General features: G+C 41.9%; 1 long non-coding RNA gene across 5 annotated transcripts; it reads right to left on the reverse strand.

Moving 5' to 3' along the window:
• Positions 1 to 1,987: 1,987 nt before the first annotated feature.
• On the reverse strand, positions 1,988 to 4,372 carry LOC113306617. Of its 5 annotated transcripts, none has more exons than XR_003338747.1 (7): positions 4,103 to 4,372; positions 3,742 to 3,902; positions 3,626 to 3,650; positions 3,432 to 3,493; positions 2,913 to 3,041; positions 2,764 to 2,815; positions 1,988 to 2,513 (listed from the first exon to the last, which is right to left on the reverse strand). It is a non-coding gene; the product is annotated as an uncharacterized LOC113306617 (long non-coding RNA). The 5 variants fall into 5 exon arrangements; XR_003338751.1 differs by lacking the exon at positions 3,626 to 3,650 and having other exon boundaries at positions 1,988 to 2,318; positions 2,425 to 2,513; positions 4,103 to 4,371; XR_003338743.1 differs by lacking the exon at positions 3,626 to 3,650 and having other exon boundaries at positions 3,190 to 3,493.
• Between the last annotated feature and the right edge of the window lie 18,352 nt (positions 4,373 to 22,724).

Below are 22,724 nucleotides of genomic sequence, written 5' to 3' on the forward strand. Positions count from 1 at the left end.
TGCGGGGTAGGCATGAGATGGTGACAATTTACATATCGAAATGACCAAGATAAAGTAAATATATATTTACCGCGTGAGAGAAGACTGTCATATGCCCCAAGCGTCCCGGAGCTAGTTGATCCGTTCCTCCTCAACAGTCTTTTCCGATCTTAATTAGGGTTTGGAAGAGAGTACGACTTGGTTAGTCGAGCCGCTTTGACTTTATTTGACTCCCTCCGCATATCCCTGGACGGAACTCGACCCGCTTCTTGGACTGGGTGTGTTTACGCTCATTATACGGCAGCTTCTCCCAAACACGTCCGACAAGCATTGTATATCTGATAAGTATTGTTGATCACTATCCCGGATCAGTAGCCTTTATAGGTGGGAAGCAAAGACTCCTTTTTCTCCTAGGATCCTGTTGGATCGTGAAATATAAAGAAGACTCCAAGGACCTTCTTCCTATCAAGTAATCGTTTTCTTCGATATCTCAGGTACTGCTCCGTGTCTATCTGATCCTCTGATTGACCACGATGATTCTTTTTTGACATGCAACTGTAACCTCTTTTTTGCAATACATCATGGAAGCAGTTGGTGATGATCACTCTGTAACTTCTCCAGAAAAAAGTTTCGAAGTCAACAAGCCTGAGGCTAATGCGCAAGAGGAGGTGATGGCTAAAATCGACCTCCCACTTCGCGAAGTTGGTCGTGCTATACAGGGGATGTTCATTCTGCATCTGCGTATTTCCAGGGGACGTATTTGTGCCCTTTCAGCTGCAATCGATATGGAGGATCAATGGAGGCATGATGAAGCCTCGCGAGTACCAGTGAGCGCGAGAGCTGAGAGGTTTGCAACACGGTTAAAGAGGCGGAGGGTTGAATACAAACGGCCTCCAGGTGATGCAAAGTATGATTATCCGATCCACAACGGTGTGATAATCCTTGATTCCGACACAGATGAGCCCGAACGTCTGAAAGTGATTGGCACAATCTCCAATGTTGCAGTGAGTTTTGAGGAAGGTACAGAGGTTGTCCCTGCTGAGGATGTTGAAGCGGAGAATGTTGCTGCAGAAATATCCGAAAAGAAGAGCGAAGCGTCTCCGAAGGAAGTGACCCACAGTGATGGTGTTGAAGCGGGTTCTAATGGTGGTGAAGACACAATCAATCTTCTTGATGACTAGATCTCCCTGGTTTTTTTTTTTGAATATATTCCCGTAACTTGCGAACATTTTCCTTGCACTCAGTGGCGGCTGAGTTTAAGGTCCTTTTTTGCTTACTTGCTTGATTGAATAAGGGTTTCACACTGTTTCTTGATGTAAATCTTCCAACATGGCCATATCAGGTGCGATCATATGTTGTTCTTGCAATGAAAAAGAGAATGCCATAATTAAATACCACAAACCTATCTATGCTCCTAACGCGAGATCTCCCTGGTCTTGCTTGGGTAAACGGCCCAAAACGCCTTCCTTCTTCTGCACATATCCCGTTTCCCGGACATCTTCCAGAGAATGCAAAATGTTTGTTTAGGGTTCCTCCCAGGCTTGCTCTAGTGGGTAATGATGATTTAGGCTGACTCAGAATTCCGTCACTAGTCCAGAAGGCCTTATAATAACGGATGAAGTATGTTATAAAATATAGTTTATCACGGTTTTCATCTGTTATTCGAATCGTTATTTATTTGATGTGACTCTTTGTAAATAACAAATATAAAACGTTATTAAATATGACGAATAAAATTTATAACTTTAAATCACGTACAAAATCTATTATTAAGTATCACGGTTATTATAAGGAAAATACAATAACGGGTGATGTTTGTCATATGGGAAACACTTATTACCACGGTTATTGGGTGTTAAATACAATAACAATTAATATCCGTCATACGACATTTTCATTCTACTGATTCAGATTTTGGTATTCAGATTCATATTTGGTATATTTTATTTTGGTTCAACTGAATCTGGACATGAAAAAATTCAACTAAATTTGAAAATGAAACAGAATCTTTAAAGGAAACCGTAGAAATTAACTGTATTAATTTTGACTCGCATCAACTTGTAATTTTATTACAAGTATGAAATCACACGTATTCATTGCTCATTACAAAATTTTCAATCCAAAAACCAAAGAAACCAAAAAAAAAGGACTTAGGAAAGAAAAATACAGCATGAACTAAAGTTCTACTAAGATCCTAAGCTTCCACAAAATTTTGACTGAACAGAAGTACAATTCAACCACACTGGGAAATAACCTTGTTGCACTTGTGAACAGTAGCTCTAGGCTTGTGCTCTCAGCAATAACCTTATTGCAATACACTTCAATGCCTCCTTCAGCGCCTGAAGGGCAAAAAGTAAAAAAGTTTAAGAAGATCATTATAATAAAAAAGTTTAAGAAGATCATTATAAGACAAGAAACATTCAACCAGGAAAAATTTCTCAGTACATAGCTTGTGGAAAGGGGTGTGTATCTGCTAGAGCAAGACGTCACATAGAGCCTATAATTTTCATGCAACTCAATTGCTTAATAAACACCTGCAAACAGAGAACGAGCTTTTTTATACTCATCGTGCATTAACTAAACCCACCTAACAGTAGATTTTGATATGAGTAAGTAACCTGCTAAAGTACAATTATAAGAACCACAAACAAGAAACCTAAATTTAAGAACCTAACTGCAAAATGAACCAGTCTTATAACCAAAGTGACGTAACTCGCAATCACATGTTACTCTAAGAGCAAAATAAAAATCAGAAATTACAGGTGCAAAGATAAGATATTATACATCATTGAGAGATCCATCAAACGAAAACAATCCACAGTATTGGTGAACTGACCTGCAATAAGATGAACTTTAAAACGAAGAAGCAAAATAATCCACAATCATAATGAAAAAATTTATTCCATGCTTTGCATGTCTCAAGTGGATCTTACTACATTCTAAACCAGTGCAAGCAGACAACTTGCTTCGATGAAACCGTCGTTCGCGCCTAAAGAGTTATTTAGGATACAGAACTAGTGACAGTTTGGTTCTGAGTACATAACAACCAGCTTCCTTTGTACCTATGAAGATGAAATGGTCAGTTTTGTATCCAGATGGTAAAGATATTGTAACTACAAACCAAGTACAAAAGTACGAAGAGTTAACAATTCAGACTTGATGAAAATTTAAGGGTCAACTTCTGAGAGAATGGAAAAAATATGCTAATACCTGATAGGTTATCTAACAATCCTCGTTTTCTCTTTGATATTCATCCTTTGATACTCAAGAAAAGAGATACTCAAGGCTAATACTTATACTTAATGAGTGAAAAATCTTTTATCAACACAACTCTGGGATTCAGTGAAAGAGTTGTTGCACAAAATAAAAAATTACAAATGGCAACTGGTGGATGAAGTTCAAGAGATTATACACAAAACAAAATAAGGAAAAAAACTGATAGTGATAGGTACCAGCTGAAGATGAAGTTGCTGGAGATGATGATGAACTTTGTTCATTGTGGTTAGCCATTTACCTAAACATACACATTGACACAATAATTGATTAAAAGAAAACCCTAAATAAAAACTCAAACACTAACACTAATAGAAAATTGGATGATGCACAACTTCTATTAAACAACAAAATAAAAAGGGGGAGAACAAACCATGACGGTAGAGTTCTGAAAATCCCTGCAATTAGGTTAATTAACAAAGTATAAAACAATTAGGGATTTGAATCAATGAAACTAAAGAGCCAATAGGGTATTTATAAAAAATATACCTTTGATTAGTACTAATTTTCATGATTTCAGTCAGCAAAACAGAAAGATTTAGGACTTTATTTATAGGTGAGAGAGCGAGAAGAATCCCGCCCATTTTCCCCTTTTGATCGCATCACAAAGAACAATTCAGATCAACCAGTTTTGTTTCTTGGTACAAAAGCTGCAGTAACAAACATAAAATCAGAATCCATAAACAAATTCCAGATTTAAAAAATAATCCCAATTTCACTTTAAACCCTAGGTCTTTACAACAATCTTCCCAAATCGGATTTTTTTTTTATGAAAACCCTATAATCTTACAAACACTAAATCTAATCAAATCAAAATTGAAGAAGGGAAAAGGAAGAAGAAGAATCATACGTGAAGTAAGGGGTTTGTTTAATGAGAAACAAACTGGTGTTGTTGTCTTTGGGTTTGTTGGAGAATTTGGGTTTTGAGGATGGAGATGAAAAACATGGAGAAACAGGTTTGAGTTTGAGTTTAGTTTTTATGAATTTTTCAGTTTCTGGTTTAGCAGATGCAGAAGAAGATGGAGAAAAGAGAGGCGCAAAAAGGTTAGGGTTAGAACAAAAATATACGAAGAAAGAATAGAAATGAAGAGAGCTAAAAACTGGGCCTATACAAACTAGATGTTCTATCCTCCACTAGTGACCAATAGGTCCAATCCCGAACCATATGAAACGCTCACGGATAGTGGTGGGTGGCTAACCATTTTAGACTTGTATAGCAACGTGTCATTATACGTGGCTAGCCATTTTTGGGTATGCAATAAAAGATTAGTAGTGGGCGTGTAAATACTAAACATATGTGTCAGACTTATTCCGTGATATAACAGATTCTTATAAAATCACACACCCCATAAATTATCACGTTTGCGAATGACAATTTTTTTGTGTTAAATGATGGGCCCAATTATTTTATGTTATATGACGGGATTTGTTTGTGAAACTCTATTCACGCAATTAATCCGTTATTTAAAAGCGTGATTAATGGCCCTTTCTGGACTAGTGTGTTTCTTCTTTTAGGGGTAAAGAAATTCCTAGATGGAAAATAATATTTTGATTAATTTGAAAATTGAAAATGGAAACCCTAATTATGAATGCAAGCAGTGCAATCATTTTCTGGAGGAATTACAAATACGACATGAAAAGGAAATTGCGGAAGAAATACGCTGAGAAAAACAAAAGCACAGCGTTTCAAATATGGAGGACGCTGGAAAAAATGGTAGCACAGCGTCTTAAGTACTGTAAGGTTTGAGCCACCGTGAGTGAACTGTCACGCCTTCCAATTTGTCAGCGTTGATGAGCTTACAATAGACGCCTACGGCAACATCTGCTACCAGGTATGGTTCATCCTTCTTTTCGGTGGGTGAATCAGGCTGAGTGGTAACTCTCACCGTCATGCTCCCAACTTTGAACGCGGTTGTCTTCGTCACCATATCTCTGATGCGAAATGGGTTTGGGTGTTGTACAGATACCCGGTCCTTGGCCTTGTCTCCTTTGACCGAGACAACTTCTAAACTCTTGATGAAACGTTTAAAGGGACCGGCCTCCCATTCACATCTCTTAGCGAGGGTTGGGTTGTCGGTTGGAGCGAGTCCCCAGGACTTACCAGAAGGAGAAGTGATTGGTTGCAGAAAGGGTTGTGTGATGAGACTTACTTGAGCTCGGAACCTTTTAATGTATGTTGATGGGTTCTCTCCGGAAAGTTGCGTCACACCGGTAAGCTGCAGATACGGCAACAAATAGTCTTCTTCAGGTTCAGACGGCTTGTTGGAGATTCTTTCGGGTATCGAAACCGGTAAAGGACGCGTCCCCAGCACTACTTTGTTGTCGTGTATCCATGGGCGTCCCAGGACCATGTCGTAATTCGAACATTCCTTGATTACGTAAAATTTGGCCTGTGTTGGAGCATCACCGATTCTGACGTCAAGATCAATGCACCCATAGGCGTCCATGAATTCTCCTTCTGAGCTCCTGATCACGGTCGGACTACGGGTAGCTTCTTGCTTTGAAATTTTTGCGGCCCTCAGAGTCTTGACAGTGATGATGTTGAATTCGGAGGCTGCATCGATCAATGTGCTATCGAACTTGACGTCTTTCAAATGAGTGACGGTCAAGAGTCCCTAGTTTCCCTTGCTAGAGGTGTCTTCCGGAAAAGACAGAGGTTCCGAGACAACTTCCTTTTCTGGATACAAACGCCTTCCTGATACGATATGATTGAGGGATGCGAATATATCCTGACGTTGTGCCTTTGAGAGATATAAGATTTCACACAAATGCTTCATCATAGATTGTACAGTATTGAGAACAGAGTCCCCATAAATCATGCAGCTCCTGATGGGAAGAGGATCTCTATGAACACCTTCGTTCCCCAGCTGGAGTTCTCCTGCCTCTATTTTTTCTCTGAAGATTTGTTTCAACTTGTTGCAGTCCTTGGTCGGGTGATTGACAAACCTATGATAGAAACAATACTTGGGGTCCGTCATGTCCTTCTCAGTCGGCGGGCGCCTGACAGGGGGCAGCTTGATAGCGTCGTCCTGAATCCATGCCTCCAAGAGTTCTATTACCTCATTCATCGGAAATAGGAAGCCTGTATCTTCAGCGTCTTGCACATGAGTTTTGCCCGTTCCTTTTCGAGACGAAGTTGTGTGCGTTGGAGCCGCACGCTTGGGTTGTTATTCGGTTGCCGGAGCCCTTTTTCCGCCTTCGCCCACCATGCTCACAGAAGGACCAGTGTTATATTGCTTGTTGATAAGACGCCTGCTTCCTCGATTCTCACGTGGATCCTAGATTCGAACAACTCTGGTTCTCTCCAATAACGCTGGGGAGGTTGTGGTTGAACGCTTGGCAGCTTCATGGAGCTCAGAGAATGTTTGGAAACCCAGGTTTTCTAACAAGGCACGGTATATGGGCACCATTCCGTTAATGCACAGCTCCACCAACTGACGTTCGATAACGTCCGGATCATGACAATCCAAAGCTTGAGTCCTGAATCTCTTAACGAAGTCGTTCGGATGTTCATTGTTCCGCTGAGAGACCCTCCCTAGATCTGAAAAGGTGATCTACTCAGACACAAAGAAATATTTCCTGTAGAAAGCGCTGACTATCTATCCCCAATTGGATATGTTGTTAGGTGTAATGTTGTTGTACCAGGTGTACGCCCTTCCCATAAGTGATTTCGAGAACTCTTTCAGGCAAAGAACATGATTGTATTCGTGTTCCCCCAAGGATTCCAAAAATCGAGAGATGTGTTCACGAGCGTTACCAGTACCGTCGTAAAGGGTGAATTGAGGGGAGGTGTATCCCATGGGAAGAGGAATCCGATGCACGTCTTGGGAGTATGGAGGTTGATGTTGGTGCATGTCCATCAGATTTACCTTGCCACGATTTTGGAGGAATCTCTCCAAGTCCTCACGTGTGATGAAGCTGGATGGCTGGTCCCTTTACCTAGAACGCTCCTGGCCCCTCTCTCTTGTACGCTCAGTAGTAACACGAGCTTCTTCGTCCATGTAGGCCTGCGCCGCCAGGTACGCTCTTGGTCCCTTTCTCTCAGACGTTCAGGAGCAACACGAGCTTCGTCGTCCATGTAGGCCTGCGCTGCTGAGGTACCCGCTGCAGGCGTGCTGAATGCACCTCTTGTTGGCCCCGAAAGCTGTCTCGTCTCTTGTGGCAACCGATCAGTTAGTGTCTTAAGAAAAGTGAGTACCTCTTTCTGAGTTGTAGCCATGTCTGTCTGCGCCTTAGCGAGGATTTCTTGTCTCTCCATTAAATCTACCATGATAATAAAGGGTTGTCCCCCTCTGGCTCCTCTGACCCCTCGTCCTAAGGGAGGAGTGGTAGTCGCCCTGGTGACAAATGGAGGTGTCATACTCGAGGAAATGTCGGGATTTGCAGCTGCTCTGTCTCTGGTGATAGGAGGCGTCACACCTAATGGAATATCTCCTCCTGCTCCTCTGGTGCTGGTGATAGAGGACGCAATTCCACTAGATACATTGATTATACTGGCGGGAAGCACGGTAACACCACCAATCGGGATGTCAACGCCAAGAGTGTTGTCGGCGCTAGCTCCGTCGGGATTGGTTTCTGATCCAGACCTAACATCCACCATTGTTGAAATCAGAAAAATTGAATTGGTATTGAAAACATTGACTTCACAACCGAGAGATTAATCTCCCATTGTGGTCGCCAATTGTTTATGGGTGAAAACTATTTCTGCTGGTTTTGGCAATTTTGGGGTGTGTGTGGATGAGAAATGAATCTAAACCCTAAACAAATGCACTGCACGGGAGTGCTTTCTGATTCGAGAGATCAATCTGTACAATTCTGGCCTAAACCAAGAAATGGCCGTTCCAGACTTGCTTCAGTCACAAAGTGAAGGATGGGGTTGATCTTAGGGAGGGAAGCGAAGAAGGTGTTGAGATTGTGAAGGTGTTGGCTGTTTATGACTTGTATCAGAATACCGAACTGGCTTGCAAGATGTAAGCAATCAGCTCTGTGTGTTTGAATACGAATTGTATCAACACTTGGTTTCTGTTTTGTCTCCCTTAGAAATAGGGAGGAGAACCTATTTATACAAGTCATTGAGCCTAACCCACGTCTCTCATGGGAAGTGGAGGAAGTGGAGTGATGGAGTAGTGGAGTCGTGTTAGTGATTGTCACACGATCAGGTATGATCCCACTCCTCCCATCATCACTAACCATCCATGTCTTCGTGACACGTTCTTGTGATGGCGCGTTGCACGCTGCACACTGTAAACCGCCAGACCAATACCCCAGTATGTATCCCCCAATTTGTGACATGCTTGATGTCTCGATTGTGTGGATCGTGGGACCCACAAAAGGTAGCATACGGTGCTAGGTTAAATAACTAAATTATTTAGGAAGACGATATTCATGAAATATCGTGTGTATTCTATACATGTAACGCATCGAATATAATCAATGTGTATGAAGCATCGTTGTTTTAAGGCTTAATGGAGTAAGTCGCGAATTAAGCGTCTTAGAACATATGCATGCTTAGCTATCTTCGAATGATAGTTTGGAGGTTGCACAGGCAAGCCCTTCCTTGGACGATCACATGATGTGGTAGGGTGACGGATGGTAATCACCATGACACCTTATTGACCATTTAACTCCTAGCCTGGGCTGCCTAACCAAGCTGGTAGAGTTGGATGGATGAGATGATATATGACGCTCATCTGCGACTGTTGATGAAGTTTTAGGGTTTTGAAGAGGTGCAAGCATCACTCTTCAGCTTGGTCGAAACCAAGCATGGGAGGTGTTCTTGGCAGGACCGACCGGGCAGGCGTGTAGACGGCTTGTCGGTGTGTATGTCCATACCTCACTGCCCCATGAAGATGCGATCTAGGACACTCAAGTTTACCGGTAAAGAGGAGTGGCTGAGATCGATTTGCGACAGGAATCATGTGCCGCAAAGGATTTCCAAAGGGGCACAACATGCCATCTTCAGGGCGCACGAACCGAGGTGTCTGGTCCTCCCTTGCTCTGGTCGGTCGGACATAGAGGTAGACGGGCCCACGGTGATCATGTAGATACTCTCTGGACCTCCTTAGTCTATTCCTGCACCCTTCATCCAGGATGGCGAAGATGGACGCTCGTGATCGATTTACGACACATGTAATATGCTGCAAACCCTAATTAGGGTTTTATGTTGGTCGCGCGCATGCTACTTTGGCCGGACGAATTTGCATGCTATGCTTTTCGTTTGGATTGGACGACCACGTGAGGCCCACATTAGGCCGGTGGTGAACATGGTGATACCTTGCTGATGGTCATATGCCTGATCTAAGCCATCCAAACATGCTGGTTAAGTTGGATGGTCGTGATCAATCTGGGACACTTAGTGGAATTTCCTGCGACCCTTTAAGCCTCACGCCGGACTAACTTCAGGCAACCACACGTCATTCCATGGCTAAGTCAGGGGAGGATCGATTATACAGGTAGGAAGGGGGCCCGGTTGTGTACACCACGGTACTTGTCCGACCGGACTTGGAACAATCTACGCCGTCCAACCGTGCCAGCGAAGTTAGACGGCCATGACTGTTTTTAAGTCTGGTTTAGCCGGCCCTTGTCGCGCGATCCTTTTTAGCTGCTCCACACCAGCCTGGACATCAAACTCTGGGCTGGCGTTCGGTGGTCATTTGAAGGGAGTGGTATGTATTCGACCAGCCAAGGCATAACCGGGCCCGCTGGTGGTCATTGTGGTGATACCCTTCTCCTATTGAGGATCGTCTAGGCTATTGAATCATGCGTCCAACCTGCGTGGCCATGATCATTTCTGAGACTAGCACATGCAGTCCGGATTATACTCAATCTGGCTAGTATAACACACCGAGAGGAATGCTCAATCGGGCTAGTATAACACACCGAGAGACTTTACTCAATCGGGCTAGTATAACACACCGAGAGATAGCTCGTACAGGCATTTCGTGCATGCCTCACTATTGACACTCGGAGATTCGTGTTACCCTGTTAGAAGCAACACTCAGTCCTCATGCAGCATCAATAGTGAGGGTTCCCGGGAACAGCACAGTAAATACAAGGCTAATAAAGCATTATTTAATAATGATATAAATCCACAGAAAATCGGGATTGTTGCTACATGCTCCGTTCTGGGTGTATTTAATTCACAGGGATTGTTGCCACATGCTCCATTCTAGGTGAATTAATAAAGTGAAGAAGTATTCATCACTCAAATGGCTTTATCCTTTACAGGATGTCAGCCTATTAAAATTCGGCTTTTACAATTTTAGCCTTAAACAAAAATCCACCATCAACACTAACGTAATGATTGGTTTGGTTGTTGTTCATGCTGTGGCTAACGTTGCTACAATACTACTAGCGAAGAGGAATCATTCATATTGAAAGTATTTTTACAAGTTCATGGAGGTCATGCCTATGGAAACACAAGCAAACAAAAGGGAAGAAACGTTGGAACACATACCTGAAATATGCTTGCCTGCTTTTACTGCTGATGTTCCTTCAAACGCTCAAGAATGATACACCTTAGACGCGGAGACGAAGAAAAAACCAATGTGTCATCATCACCGATCCGTGGCCAAGGTTGCATGGTAGGCTAGGAAAGATGACAGAAAATAAAAGCAAGATAAAGCCTACATGTTAAACCGCAAGTGCACGGTGTCGTGTTGTAGAATGTGCAAATACGGGTCGATCCAACAGGGACTAGTGTGTGTGTTTGAAGCTAGAGAAGTTCCTAAACTGTTTTCTAAGCTTAACAGAGAACAAAGGCAGTAACCAAAGGCAAGGCAGTAAACAAGTGGTGAAGTAAAATGCAAGACAGTAAAAGTAGGAGCAACAACAACAAAAAGAGGCAGTAACACAGGCAGTAAGCAAGTTAAACAGAGATATGAGTGAACTGAGGTTAGAAAATCCACCACTAATCTTGTACTATGCCTTCCACTGACTGCACCATTCTTGTCCCTATAGCAGATAAGGGGTAAGATCCTAGTCTGCCCTATATCTGAGGGGTTTCCCCACTAGAAAGACCTAACACAACTAAGGCATATCTCCTAAGTACTAATTGTCTAGCTAAAGCACAATTAGTCTAAAGATCAATGATAATATGGTTTGATATAAGTTGTAGTTCCACCATCATAGTGTGAACCTAACTACAAGGTATGCATGACGTACCATGTGAGAGCAATATGATGCAGCACTAAGTTTGATCTTTCATGAGCATTATTAACATTCAAAAGCAGTGTCATCAAAATGCAATGCACAACAACAAGTTAGGGTTTCATTGAAACCTAAGCAAAATAACTAAAGCATATGAACACAGTATTAACCTAATTTGACATTAACAAAGCTGAATTGAAATTGAAACAACACTAACAGTTGAGGTCCTGGCTATTCCAGGCCTCTTGGTGGTACACTGGCTAGTCCAGGCATACCTCCTACTCACACCCACACACACAATTTATAGTTACAACGAGTTCTAAAAAAAATCCCTAATTTCCAAAACTAGGGTTTCGAAAATTACCTAACCAATTCGTACCACCCATGCTAGATAACTTCTCTATCACTTCGACCCATGCTTTTTCTGCTACGAACCCATGCCTTCTTGGTCTTATTTGCACTCCTAGTGAACCCTAGCTTCTCACTGCCAAATTCATAGCATCTAGGAATGATGCTAGGAATGAGAGAGAGGGAAACTAGGGAGATGGGTTTCTGTCGGGGAAGGTAGTGGTGGTGACGCTCGAGGTCTGGGGTGAGATGGAGATGGTAGCAGTGATGGAATGGTGGTGGTGATGGAGTTGCAGGCTCTGTAATTTTTGGGAAGAAGGGGAAGAAGATCTCGAGAGAAGAATGGGTTAGGGGCTGTTTGTTTTGGGGCATAGGTATTCTAGGTTATGGTGTTGAGCGGGCTCATCAAATTTTGATGTCAGTGAAGGGAAGATGTTGGATGAAAAGATGAGAGTATGATCCAACGGCGCGATGGAAGTGGATGTGGAGCGACCGTTGGATATGGAATACATCAAAACTGACGGTCCAAGATGGAGTTAGGTGCTATAGTGTTAGACAGGAACATCAAAGCTCGATGTACTCTGATGAAGCGACCGTTAGATGATGGAATGGATCCAATCTGACGGCTAAGGAGAGAAGCGGGTTTGAGTTTGGATTTTGGGTTTAGGATATGGGTTTGGGTTTAGGAAATGGATTTGGGCTTAGGTAATATTGAGCCCACATCTTCTTTAAGAACAATTTCTTCCTTGTTAAGCCCATTTTCATCCTTGAGTCTTCCATACCGCATTCTTCACTTCTTTTCCGCTAGAGTTTCCTTCGGCTTTTTCCCGTGTCTTTGCTCTTTTCGCTCCGTGAGTTAACCAGGCTTTATTTAGTACCTAAAAATGCAAAATTAATTGAGAAAAATATTTATTCTTGAAAACAACGAAAACACAAAATATGGGATAAAATGGAGCGTTAGTGCACAAATGATGAGTTAAATGCCAATAAAAAGGTGCAAATATATATAATATTTGGCACTCATCAAATACCCCCAAACCTGAATTTTACTTGTCCTCAAGTAAAACAAAACTAAGGAAATCCTACCTATACCACTGTCGCTGGTCTCTCGATTGCATTTAGCGAATGCAATAAGCCTTTTAAACCACTAAGTGTCCCTAGTGGACGAGTTGAAGTCTCGTGAAGGTTTGCTTAGAACGTACCTACAAAGTTCTAGGACAAAATATAAGCTCAGATTCCATCAAATGTGACATGTGCAAGACAGTAGAAGCTCACAGCAAAATGGAGATGTCAATCTAGCTATCAAAGGCACAATCCTAGCACTGATAACAAATAAATAAATGTGATAAGAGTGTAAAGTGTATCTACACATGTGTAAAGAAAGATCGGATGTTATGACTACTAATCACCAAGAGATAGTTTCTCAGGCTAAGAACGGAGGTCGAAATCTAGCTAGCTGTCCGGACTTTACGAGAATTGTGAATGAGTTGGAGGTATTTCACAATTACTCGCGTTGTACATCAATGGCATACACCCTTCCTTGCTTATAACACAAAAACACAAAAGATGACTCTTTACATGACTTTTATTTACATTGACTACTCTCTTTTATTTTTGGAACAAGAGAGGATGGAATTGATAAATACTTGATTTTTTTTTTTGAAAGTATTATTTACAACATGGTAACTCTTTTGATACATAAGCAAAAAGAAACAAAAAATTACATGACACTTTGCAAGAGGTAGCCCTTTTTGATGCACCCAGTTAAATTCGATGGTTGTCTTTCTTAATGTAACCTCCACCTTCTATCCCAACCAACCAAATAATAAGCTAGTCAAGTTTCGTTCAGTATTCTAAAGTGATTTGCAATCGTGACTTCCGATAGAACACCTCAAGGATGAGGCTATACATGTATTGGTAGATCGTGCGCGTGCAAGTTTCTTATCACCATGTGAATTGTGCTAGAATCAGGGTGCCTAAATATCTAGACTAAGAATCCTTATGTTTACATACATGCACACGAGTCAACATTTCAAGGTAAATGAGCTCCATTTTTATGTTGTTTTTTTTCAAATTTTTTAATTTTTAATTTTGATTTTTTAATTTTTTTTAATTTTTTTTCAAAAAGAAAGAGTTTTGTTTTCAATTATAGCATGTTATCAAAGTATCTACTTTTCACCCCCAAACCTAAACTAAACATTGTCCTCAATGTTTCAAAAGATAAACATGATTATAACACATACCATGAGAACGATGCTAAGTGTAGAAAAAGGAAAGAGATTACGGGATATTGGCGAAAGCAAGTTTTGAACTCCATTATTCAAGGCAAAACCCAACAGTAACTCAACTGAATTCACATTGGGTTAGCACAATATATACAAGAAACATATGATTCCACTAAACATTACCTACCAGATTATATACAAACAATTCACTATGTACATACAGTCTAAAGAGTTGAGGATCAACCCAAAAGACAAAGTGTTGAAACATAGACAGTTTCAAAACAACTATAGTTGGACTGAAATGCGAGTGAGAGTGAAAAACCAGATGAATCACCCCCAAACCTATATTTTTCAGCAGGTTTACTTTTAAGCACAAAATCTTTTAATTTTAAGGGTTCAGGATTCACAAGGTCTAACTCAAAATGGACTTTTTGCGGGATGGTCAGAGAAATTAATTCCAACTGTGGCTCTTTAAAAATGTTGTATTTTGATGCAAAATAGTCCAAAAGGACTTGGGAGGCACACAGTTCCAATCCTAGGTTGGGAATTTTCAGAAAAGTTGGTTTAAAAGTTTTGTTACAAACCAAATCTAGGTTGGGTGGAATAATCTCAATATGCGATTTAGGTAAGAAAGTTGGTACTTCTAAGTTATTTTCATGGATAAGATCAATAGTACCAACACATACTTCCCCTAAATCAGAAATTGGTAAATCATGCTCACATTCATCGAACAAAACATCAAGACCTAAATCGGTATCATGATTGTCCGTAGTACTCAAATTAACATCGGAAGAAATAACATTTTGTGACTTAGGCAAGGAATCAGACACATCAAAAAATTTTTCATGCATATTAACATTAGTGTCTACAGAAGATTCAACTATTCCTATGTCATGCTCATCTTCGAAGAACAATTGTACAAGTACCATATCAATATCAAAATCATATGATTTGCTATGAGTATTAGAAGAAACAACATTCATGAAGGCCGAGGGCGAGAAGCCATATGTTATTGAACCAAAATGTTCCACAATATTTTCATATTCTTCTAACATAACATCTTCATAATCATGATCTTCATAATCATGATCATGGTAACATGCATATTGGTCCTAATTAACAGTGGTGGTGTCATTTGTCGATTCATGTTCCTCTAAATTAGGTTCATATTCAACATCATTTACATGAATGGGACTAGACACTTCATTAGGGACAACATACATTTCCTCATGAATTTCCTCCTTTTGTAGGTGAAGCAAAATCTGATCTAAATATGCCTGGATTCGTGATGTAGATCTAGCAAAGTTTTGCTCACTGAGTCTGAAAGCTTCTGTGGTGGAGTCTAAATTCATGGGAGTACAAAATTCTTCATGTTCAAATTGTGGTCAATGGTACATGTGTGCATGGTCATTATGGTTAATAAAATATTGATCGCAACCCTCAAAGGATTGATTATGGTCCCAATGACTACCAGCCTCACAATTTGTGGGCATTTCATAATTTGGATTTTCATGGGATTCTCTAAATTGCCTATAATCATGCAAAATATAGCAATATTTATCCGGGTGGTCTAAACCACCACATAAGGTACATGCATAGATTTCAGGTCGTCTATGTGAACTAGATGCTACAGATTTCTCATGTGTTTTCATTTCTAAAGCAGTGATCCGAGCCTCTAACTGATTCACAAGTGACGAATATGTGAGTTGGATATTGTCTAGATATTCATTTTCATTCAATGGTGGATGATACATGTGTGAATAGTCATTAGGGTTTGCATATTGAGGTTCATGACCTACAGAAGGTCCATAATAATAATCCCTATAACTATTGACATCATGGTCTGTGGGAGGCTCATAAGGTGAATCTTGCCCGTAAGCTTCTCTAATAGATTTATTCCCAGTGGCAGACCAAAATCCAGACATGTTATGTTTATCAAACAATCACACAATTCAAAAAGAGAAATAAAGCCCACACTTTTCAGTTATGGGTTTCAAAAATTTGGTTTTTAGGCTTTAAAGGTAAAGCCTATTTGGGATTTTTGGTTAAAAAGAGGGAGAAAATTTTTGGTTTTTGAATGGGAGAAAACTTTTGGTTTTAATTGGGAGATAAAAGGAAAAATTTGGTTTTTAATATTGGGAGAAAAACTTTGGTTTTGAATTAGGAGCAAAATTTTGGTTTGAATATGGGAGAAATTTTTGGTTTTGTTGGGTTTTGAAAAGAAAATTTGGTTTGAATGTGGGAGAAAAATTTTGGTTATTGGGAGCAAATTTGGTTTTAAAATTGGGAGAAATCCCACATTGGTGGAGCAAGAATTTGGTTTTGAGTTGGGAGAAAAATTTGGTTTTGTTGTTAGGAGCAAGCCCACATTGGTGGGAGAATTGTGCAGCCCAAAAGGAAGTTTTGAACAGGCCCAACTGTTGGGTTGGAAGTTGGTTTGGGCTCACAAAATTTGAAGCCCAACAGAAGTTTTTGAAATTGGAAAACTTGATAGATTTTCAAAGATTTTAAGCCCACTGTTCTCAAAGTTCCAAAGTTGCTGTCTTGAGTACAAGGCCCAGTTAATGTTCAAAGTTATAAGCCCCCAGTCCAATTAAAATTACAACCCCAAAAGTCCAAAAACACAATCCCACTGTTGGGTTTAAAATAATATTACAAGCCCAGAAAAAATATAAACCCAACAGACAATAAAGAAGACCCAGTTGGGCTTTGCTAATGGGTTCAGGCTTACTTGTTTTTGGAGGGAAGCCCAGTTGGGCTTTTATCTCCTTTTCTATTGTTGCACAGCCCAGTTGGGCTTTGGTTCACAGCAGCAACAACACCAGCAGCAGCAGCACAACAGCAGCAGCAGCAACACAGCAACAGCAGCAGCACAGCCAAGAGCAGCAGCAGCAACACCAGCTCCACAGCACCACAGCAGCAGCAAAATTTGCAAGTTCAGTGAAATGCAATGAGATGCACAGCAATAAGGCAGAGATTATGTGAATGCAGGAGGCAGTAAGATTAATTGAAAGATGCAAGTTATGATGCAGAACAATATGCAAAGATAAATGCAAGAACAATATGCAGTGAAGATGCAAAATGCAAATGCTACTAGAGCAGAGAAGATGCAGATGAATAGATGCAAGAAAATGATGCAGTGAAGACTGCAAGATGATATAATGCAAATAAGATGCAAGAAACAGCAAGACAAGGGAATGTACAGCAAGAACAGGACAGTAAAGATCAAGATCAAGAGCAAACAGTGAGCAAAGAGTATGAGATGCAGGTGCAGCTACAGATGAGAAACTAAAATGCAGTTACAGGAAAAACAGCAAATATGCTTACACTAAATGCACAGTAAGTTATCTAAGATGTAAGTAAAGAAAAACTAAGATGAACAGTAAGGAAAATAGAAAACAGCAAAGCAAGATACACAAAGCTTCAACCACACAGCAGCCAAGTCCCCGACAGTGGCGCCAAAAACTTGGTAGGCTAGGAAAGATGACAGAAAATAAAAGCAAGATAAATCCTACATGTTAAACCGCAAGTGCACGGTGTCGTGTTGTAGAATGTGCAAATACGGGTCGATCCAACAGGGACTAGTGTGTGTGTTTGAAGCTAGAGAAGTTCCTAAACTGTTTTCTAAGCTTAACAGAGAACAAAGGCAGTAACCAAAGGCAAGGCAGTAAACAAGTGGTGAAGTAAAATGCAAGACATTAAAAGTAAGAGCAACAACAACAAAAAGAGGCAGTAACACAGGCAGTAAGCAAGTTAAACAGAGAGATGAGTGAACTGAGGTTAGCAAATCCACCACTAATCTTGTACTATGCCTTCCACTGACTGCACCATTCTTGTCCCTATAGCAGATAAGGGGTAAGATCCTAGTCTGCCCTATATCTGAGGGGTTTCCCCACTAGAAAGACCTAACACAACTAAGGCATATCTCCTAAGTACTAATTGTCTAGCTAAAGCACAATTAGTCTAAAGATCAATGATAATCTGGTTTGATATAAGTTGTAGTTCCACCATCATAGTGTGAAGCTAACTACAAGGTATGCATGACGTACCATGTGAGAGCAATATGATGCAGCACTAAGTTTGATCTTTCATGAGCATTATTAACATTCAAAAGCAGTGTCATCAGAATGCAATGCACAACAACAAGTTAGGGTTTCATTGAAACCTAAGCAAAATAACTAAAGCATAATGAACACAGTACTAACTGAATTTGACATCAACGGAGCTGAATTGAAATTGAAACAACACTAACGGTTGAGGTCCTGGCTATTCCAGGCCTCTTGGTGGTACACTGGCTAGTCCAGGCATACCTCCTACTCACACCCACACACACAATTTATAGTTACAACGAGTTCTAAAAAAAATCCCTAATTTCCAAAACTAGGGTTTCGAAAATTACCTAACCAATTCGTACCACCCATGCTAGATAACTTCTCTATCACTTCGACCCATGCTTTTTCTGCTACGAACCCATGCCTTCTTGGTCTTATTTGCACTCCTAGTGAACCCTAGCTTCTCACTGCCAAATTCATAGCATCTAGGAATGATGCTAGGAATGAGAGAGAGGGAAACTAGGGAGATGGGTTTCTGTCGGGGAAGGTAGTGGTGGTGACGCTCGAGGTCTGGGGTGAGATGGAGATGGTAGCAGTGATGGAATGGTGGTGGTGATGGAGTTGCAGGCTCTGTAATTTTTGGGAAGAAGGGGAAGAAGATCTCGAGAGAAGAATGGGTTAGGGGCTGTTTGTTTTGGGGCATAGGTATTCTAGGTTATGGTGTTGAGCGGGCTCATCAAATTTTGATGTCAGTGAAGGGAAGATGTTGGATGAAAAGATGAGAGAATGATCCAACGGCGCGATGGAAGTGGATGTGGAGCGACCGTTGGATATGGAATACATCAAAACTGACGGTCCAAGATGGAGTTAGGTGCTATAGTGTTAGACAGGAACATCAAAGCTCGATGTACTCTGATGAAGCGACCGTTAGATGATGGAATGGATCCAATCTGACGGCTAAGGAGAGAAGCGGGTTTGGGTTTGGATTTTGGGTTTAGGATATGGGTTTGGGTTTAGGAAATGGATTTGGGCTTAGGTAATCTTGAGCCCACTTCTTCTTTAAGAACAATTTCTTCCTTGTTAAGCCCATTTGCATCCTTGAGTCTTCCATACCGCATTCTTCACTTCTTTTCCGCTAGAGTTTCCTTCGGCTTTTTCCCGTGTCTTTGCTATTTTCGCTCCGTGAGTTAACCAGGCTTTATTTAGTACCTAACAATGCAAAATTAATTGAGAAAAGTATTTATTCTTGAAAACAACGAAAACACAAAATATGGGATAAAATGGAGCGTTAGTGCACAAATGATGAGTTAAATGCCAATAAAAAGGTGCAAATATATACAATATTTGGAACTCATCATTGCATCGCCATCTTCGCCATTTCGTGCAGCGCCAACATCAACAGTTCGTGGTCGAAGTTGCAGCACCATCAGCGCTCCGTGGTCGAAGTTGCAGCACCATCATCACCGCTCCGTGGCCGAAGTAGCAGCGCCATCCACCGTTCCACGGACTGAAGCCAAGTGTCGTTTTCACCATCCTACGGATGAAGCCAAGTGCCATTTCCACCATTCCACGGACTGAAGCTGTTTCCACCATTCCAAGGACTGAAACCAGTCTCCACCATTCCGCATACTGAAGCCAGTTTCCATCTCTCCATGGACTGAAACCAGGCGCCATTCACCTTTCCATAGCCAGCAGCGCCACTGACCTAGCCAGAAAAAGCAGCACCATCTTGGCCGTTCAAAGCAGCGCCATCTACCTTTCCTAACCAGCCATCGCCTGTTCTGCGGACCAAGTTGCAGCGCCATCTCTGCCGGTCAGTAGCCAAAGTTGCAGCGCTGATGACAACACCCCATGGCCAAGCAGAATTCATGCAAAGCCACCAATGCAAGGATCACGGATTCCTCACGTCTTCCGCTAAAGGTTAGTCGAATTTCCTTGGAAATATCTTCATGTCTTTCCCTTTCGATTTTACTCTTGTCTGTCACCATCTCATGCTTACCCCGCAACAATGCCACTGTTACGTGCTAAGCAGGGGACTTAATGTTGATGGTGGTTTTTAGCTTAGGGTTAAAATTGTAAAAACCTTGCATCTGATGTGACGTCACTCTGTAAGGAAATGGAGCCGTGAGTTTTAACCTCTCCACTGACATATTTATTGAGTCGTTCAATATATTTAAATGAAATTCATCCAGACTGGCGCATGTAGAAACCATCCTAGATGTTCTGTAAATTTTGGCGCCTTGCCTATATTCACTTAATATAAGTTTCTTTGAATAATTTCTGTGCTATGTTCCCCGGCTGAACCCTTAATGTTGATATGGCATGACAATTTGTGTTCACTCGCAACAGAGTAGCACGAATTTCCAAATATCAAGGATAAGGTCTTTACATAAGGTATTCAATCAGAAAGCATGCTGCTCTCGGGCAATGAACTTAAAAGAACTATGTGTCAACACATAGAATTCAATCGATCACCCTGAATAATTTGCAAAAGTTAGGATTTTTCGCCTTGCGCAGTACATCAGACCTTGCTTGTCGAAATTTAAGGCTAGGCAAACTAGGTAATTATTGCGCCACGGATTAGTAGGTGCAAAACCTTGCCCAGAATCAGAAAACAAGGAGCCACAGGACAGCAAAGGGAGGCGTGGACATTCTTTAGGCCAGCCGGCGCCACTTGCCATTGGTCATGCCCCCATCCTAAACCGGCCCTACTTCCCTTGACCAATCAGGCCGCCTTAAAACCGCCACGCTCACACCAGTTGTGGCTGGGCCCATACCTGCTGGCCCCAGTTTCCATCGACCAATCAGGTTACTCTAAAGCCGCCACGCTCACGCTGGAAGTGTGTCCACACCATGTTTGGTCGGCCTTCCCTTTTTTCGACCAATCAGGTTGCTCTAAACCTGCCACGACTTTAAAAGAGGTGTCAAGATGTCGCCATACCATGTTGGCTTCCAGAAACCGCGCCAATATGCTAACGACATGCCAAACATGCCAAAAGCATGCCAATCGCAAATGCCAAACGGGCATGCCAAGTGCACGTGCCAAACATGCCACTTACCGCGTCAACATGCTAACGACATGCCAAACCTGCCAAAACACGCCAAGCGTGCCAACACGTCATAAATAGCGCCCTACGTGCTAACCTACCTCCTGTTCGAGGCCAACGCCATGACAAGCTCAAATTAGGGTTTTCTAGTCAGAAGCACGAACCTGCATTAACCAAAACCCTAATTTTCGCAACACAAACTATGCCACTTCGGCCCCACAACATGCCACGAGCCGTGTGGGGCCCAGGAAGCCCTATGAACGGCGTCATATCATAGCCACCCACGGCAATCCTTACTCATGTGGTCGTTTCCACTCTATGGCCTCGTCATAGTTCCTTTGGCATAGCTATGGCACCGTTTGCACAAAAAGTGTCGCCATGCCGCGGCCACATGCCACACGCACCAATTAGGGTTTCGACATGCCAAACCCTAATTTGGGAAAAGTTGCTACGCCAACCAATCCAAGTAACGTTTCCCGGAGCGTTGGGATTGATGTGGCAACATGGCCAATGTTGCCACGCCACATTTGGGTCTAACACCGATGTGCCAAAGTCTAGCGTCCATGGCTACGCCAGGCGCTACTTTGTGCCACTGGCATGTGCCCACTATGCCAGCCACTCCACGATGCCACAGTCATGCTGCACGTGCTAAATAGAGTTGCGATGCGCCAAACCATAATTTAGCTAAAAGTTGCCATGCCAACTGGGTCCAGTGACTCTCCTAAGACCTCAAGATTAACTTAGAAACATGACCAATGCTACCAGAGACATATTTGGGTATAACACCAATATGACAAAACAGCTGCCACGGCTACGCCACTGACATGCCGCTACGCCAGGCGCCACTATGCCAATGGCACCACTTGTGGAAAGCTTCAGGCGACCAACTGCCTAAATCTAGTGGCCATGGCTACGTCAGGCGCCACTTGCACCACCCTTCCACTGGCATGCACGAGCCATGCCACATTGCCAATGGCGTACACCAAAACGCCACTGCGCCATTATCAGGCGCCAACACAAGGTAGCCATAATCAACGGCTACCCTTCCTCATGAGATGCGATCTCATGCATCGAAGTTCGCCACCGAACTAACAGACTCGTGGAAAGTTTTAGGCAACCGGTCAAGACGAGCCTAATAACATCACATGTTATTTTCCTACGGTAAACCTCTTGATTTTAACTTGCCACACGTAGAAAAATGCTACATGTTTTCCACAAAAACACTCGAGACATCAAATATGTCACAAACTGGGGGATACTCATCAGGATATTGGTCTGACGGTTTACAGCGTGCGGCGTGCAATACGCCCGTTATAAGAAAGTGTCATGAAGTAGGACAATTAATGGCGGCAAAAAATAACGGGTGTAAACGGATCCACTTCCTTCATCATGGAAGCATGGGCTTCTGACGGTTATACGTTACTCCATCCTTCCACCACTCAATCGTCTCCACTTCCTACGAGACCAGGGTACGTTTCAATATGACTTGTATAAATAGGCTTCACCTATTTTCACCAAACAACAAGTTTTGGTCAGAGAACAACACAGTATCCAGAAATCACCTGATAACTTTACATTCCGCTAGCCAGTTCTACTTTCTGATACAAGTCATAAACAACCACACCTTCGGAATCAACGATTTTGGTCTCAAC

This window comes from Papaver somniferum, chromosome 1 (genome assembly GCF_003573695.1).
Source record: "Papaver somniferum cultivar HN1 chromosome 1, ASM357369v1, whole genome shotgun sequence".
NCBI classification, from domain to species: Eukaryota; Viridiplantae; Streptophyta; class Magnoliopsida; order Ranunculales; family Papaveraceae; genus Papaver; species Papaver somniferum.